The sequence below is a fragment of the Mustela nigripes genome, chromosome 2, assembly GCF_022355385.1.
Source record: "Mustela nigripes isolate SB6536 chromosome 2, MUSNIG.SB6536, whole genome shotgun sequence".
Taxonomy (NCBI): domain Eukaryota; kingdom Metazoa; phylum Chordata; class Mammalia; order Carnivora; family Mustelidae; genus Mustela; species Mustela nigripes.
In genome coordinates, this window is record NC_081558.1 from 120,299,934 (window position 1) to 120,304,648 (window position 4,715).

General features: G+C 38.3%; 1 pseudogene; it reads right to left on the minus strand.

The window, feature by feature from the left end:
• Positions 1-1,561: 1,561 nt before the first annotated feature.
• LOC132010517 (ubiquitin-conjugating enzyme E2 C-like) lies at positions 1,562-4,404 on the minus strand (annotated as a pseudogene).
• Between the last annotated feature and the right edge of the window lie 311 nt (positions 4,405-4,715).

Genomic DNA, 4,715 nt, shown 5'->3' on the forward strand with positions numbered 1-4,715 from the left:
TTGCCTATTGGGTCCTGAAGCTAAACGAAATCGTGTTGATTTCTCACAGACTATGACTTTCAAGGATGAAATTCCACAGACTATGACTTTACAGATGAATATTCTAATTCAAGTATGAATGGTGTTCTTCAGGAATAAAGTGTCCCTTAGAAGTTTTAAGACTGAGTTCCCTCTGCTTTAGAACAGCTAAGAAAGAAAAGAAGAACTCCACAATAATGAAGTCAGTTGGTTATTTATTTATGTATTGGGGCAACAGACAGCTTAAACAAAGATAAAAGTGAGCTCAAATTCTTAAATTCTCAGTCCATATCTGAAATCCTAGAATTTTCTATTATCAAATTATAGTTATAACTCTGGGCTCGCAGGAGCCAAGAATCAAATGCAAAATTTGAATCTATAGTCTGTCTGACAAATTATAACACCAGTAGAGTTCAGTTAATCACCAGGTCTCTTCTGGGAAAGTGAAAATTTTGATTAGAGCAACTGTGAGTCCAAGAACTGGTGCTGGACCTATTGGAAAGATTCAGAGGACATTGGACATACTGAGCCCCAAATCCCACAGAACTTTACTTTCTATTTGAAGTAGTCTTTCTTCCTTGCTACTGTTTCTCTTTGCTTGTAAATGCTGCAACTTCCTAACCTGAAGAAACTATTTATTTTTATTTTTATTTTAAAGATTTTATTTATATATTTGACAGAGAGAGATCACAAGTAGGCAGAGAGGCAGGCAGAGAGAGAGAGAAGGAAGTAGGCTCCCTGCTGAGCAGAGAGTCCCAGCGTTCTCAATACCAGGACACTGGGATCATGACCTGAGCTGAAGGCAGAGGCTTTAACCCACTGAGCCACCCAGGCGCCCCGAAACTATTTCTTTAAAAAAATAAAATTCAATTGTCTTTATTCTTTACCCCTTACCTTTCATTATCTCCAGAATTTTTATTCATTTAATTTATAGGTATGGTATCACATACAACATTCTGGTACAATTATGCTAGTTCTAACAGCTGGATATATTTTAATTATACAATTTGCTGACCATAACCTGAATGCAATACATACTAAATGAAATCGAAATAAGATTTTTTAAAATAAAGGAATCCAAAGTTTTAGTAGTTAGAAAGGCTAAAGAACATCTATGAATTGTTACCTACTCTTTAACTATATTCCCCAAGATGGCCCAGAAAAGACAATGAGACGCACGCCAAAATCTTTGAAAGGTAACTTGATGGCTATTTTTTTGTTTTTTTTTTTGTTTGTTTGTTTTATAAGTGCTATAAAACATTAAGAGAAGTTGCAGATAAAATGAGATTCTTGACAGAAATAAGAGGCAAAGTGGTCATGATTACCATGAGATGAAGAAAGTAATTGTGATCATTAGCATAGTCTAAGATCTCTGGTGGCAGCTAATTGGGCATGGAGTTTCAGAGATTCACAATACACGGACAGTACACTAAAGCCTAGATTCCTTAAAGCAGGTCAGACTGTGAAAATATAGACAAAACACACAGACACACACGGGCACACACACACCAAACACATACCCAAATATGTAGCAGCTCCACACTCAGAAAATGTCTCTCTTGCCCAAATAACAATGAAAGACAGTTCCTGGTTGGAGGTGGAAGGAAGAGGATGTGGTTGTCACAAAGCCATTCAGTGGTCCAGGCTGGTGCTGCTTCTGCCGACATACAATATGCACTTCCACAGGGGACCCTGGCTTACTCTAGAAGAAGAAGAACATGAAGGAGTCCATGTAAGAAGTTTTTATGGGCCAGGCTTAGAAGAAGCAAACATCACTTAAGGTAATAGTCAGCTGGTTAATATTCATGGGGCCACATGCTGTTGCAGAGGAAACTTGAAACATTGCTGTGGTCTAAGGGAGGAGAGGAAGTCTATTTTGGTGAATACCTAGAAATGATGATGATGATGATGATGATGATGATGAGAGAAGCCTGACTTGGATTATAATATTAGACCATTTTGGCCATTCATCCCAATACTTGGAGGAGTTGTCAAACCCAAAGTCTCTTATACTATGAGGAAGTGAGATCCTTTGGGAAACTTTCTAAAATTGTATCAAATATACACTGGGTCAGCATTCCTTCTAGCCTTCCTTACAGATCAGTCATCTTCTACCAGGGGAGCTCTGTATTTGGAAATAAGAAATACCCAAACCTTTCAAAAAACATTGATTACCAGCTGTGAACTAACAGAATTTTCCTAGGGATGTAGAATTCCACTGTGATCTCACAGCAGAGTATGGACTCATAAAGGTTAAACAATTATTGGCATTTGGGCTCAGTTGAATTGTGAACACTTCTTTAATATTTCTCCAGAGTACATAGGCAAAATAAACATCTTTAAGAGATACCTTTAGGGAATTTGGGAGATCCCCACTTTGGCTCTCTGAGCAGTATGATAATAAAAAGGATTTTTTTTTTTATGTAAAAAAGATGAAGTGACAGTATTTGGTTGAAAATGTGAAGTAGAGTCCCCTTTTTTACAAAAAGAATGATGAATCACAAGCAATTCTTAACACTGTCATTAGTGACTTGAAGATACAAAATAATAATTTCTATCACAGCTCCACTCTACTCAGAATTTGGACTAAGTACAAAATTTAAGTGTGTCTATGAAAAATAACACTACATGTGAGTTACTTGATCAGAAATTAATCTGATTATAGCTCCTATTCCGTAGTTTGTTACTTGATGAATACAACTCTGGATAAATGTTACACAGCTTTTGAGTTGAAATCAGTTTTTCCTTATTTCATTAAATAAAAGATACCAGAAGCATTATGCCTTTGCCTAGAAAGAGCTTTGCTATACCCTCACCATCTTGCCTCAATTTCTTTCATATTCTCAGCTCTGAAGAAAGTGTAATTGTCTGATAATTTCACAGCAGAATATAGTGGCTCTTAGAATAATACCATCATCCTGATAGGAATAAGTAAATAGGTAATGGAAATATCCTGAATGAATGGGTATGACCTGGCATATGGTAGAAGTTAATTTTTATTTTTTATTTTATTTTATTTTCTTGCAGAATAATGTGCTTTTATTTTACCACAGTGCATATAAGGAAAGACAAATATACCAATGGTACAATTCCAATTTGACAGAGAAATCTCACAAGTTTTTATGATATTCAGGGAAAGAGATATATCAATTACTAAGTGATAGAAATGAAATTTTATGAAAACACAGGGATCTGCCAAAACACAAAATGACAGAAGGAATGCAGAGACAATCATGTTATTACCTCAAAATAGAATATACATTTTGCATCCTTTCGTTATTTTTTACTTTATCAAAAAAACAATGTATTTATTTAATATATCCATCACAAGGACTCGACCAGAGACTTAATTTTTTTTTTTTAAAGAAGATTTTATTTATTTATTTGACAGACAGAGATCACAAGTAGGCAGAGAGGCAGGCAGAGAGAGAGAGGAGGAAACAGGCTCCCTGCTGAGCAGAGAACTCAATGCAGGGCTCAATCCCAGGACCGGGAGACCATGACCTGAGCCAAAAGCAGAAGCTTAATCCACTGAGCCACTCAGGTACCCACAGAGACTTAATTTTAAAAAAGAGAAACAGGGGCACCAGAGTGGCTCAGTCAGTTAAGTGTCTGCCTTCCACTTAGGTCATGATCCCAGGATGATCCCAGGGTCCTGGGATCTAGCCCCACATTGGACTCCCTGATCAGCAGAGAGCATGTTTCTCCTTCTCCCTCTGCCTGACCCCCACCCCACTTGTACTTGGGCGCCTGCTTTCTGTCAGATAAATAAATAAAATCTTAAAAAATATATTAAAAATTTTTAAAAATAAAATGAAAAATAAATAAATAAATAAATAAAAAGCAAAATGACATCCCACCTTAAAGAGTCCTGTACAGAAATGATGGAAGAGACAGACAATCTAAGGAAAACATAAACACAATACAAGGAGAGAGGCTAGGCGGTCAGGGTTCTTGGCTTTGACCTGCTTTGAGTAGATTTCTTGCAGGTACGACAAATCTGTGGGTTGTTTTTTTTAGCTCAGCAGCCTGTGTATTCAAAGGGCTATGAATGTCGGATTCTCCTAGTAGGCTCAGATGGATAGCAGGATGGTCCTGATGTGCTACCGGGCAGCCACTTATCCTGCAGGATGTTCAGGCAGATGTTACCCTGGGTGTCCATGCTGGGGTGGTAGCAAGGCTCAAGGAACTTTCCCATAGACGTGTTGTAAGGGCAGCCCCTGAGGAATTCCAGAGAGGGCTTATACCTCAGTATACTTCCTCAGTATAGGAAGACAGCATATTTCCTATACTGTTTCACCTGCTCCGTGGATGGTCCTTACCCATTTAAAAGTTTGATTCGAGAAAGGCAAAAAGTCCTGTGTAGCCAGACATTGTGAGGGTCATCAGCTCCTGCTGTTGCCCCTTTCCACGGTGTCCTGAACCTGGACCCCAGTAGGATGGGCTTCTTAGCAGCGGGAGCCATGCTGGCAGCGGCTGGGTCTGGAAGGCCATCAGGCGGTGGAGGCGGGGAGACAGGAACTGGAAGAGCATGACAGCAACTGCCTATCTTTTTTTCAGTTTAGAAGAAACATTTGATAGTATTGCAATATTTTCAAATTTGAGGTTCCAGCTTTGAATGTGTGGTGATTTATATCTAACTCGTGTTGGTATATCCTGCAAGGCCATCTGTAAATTATGCTCATTTTTTTCTCTGG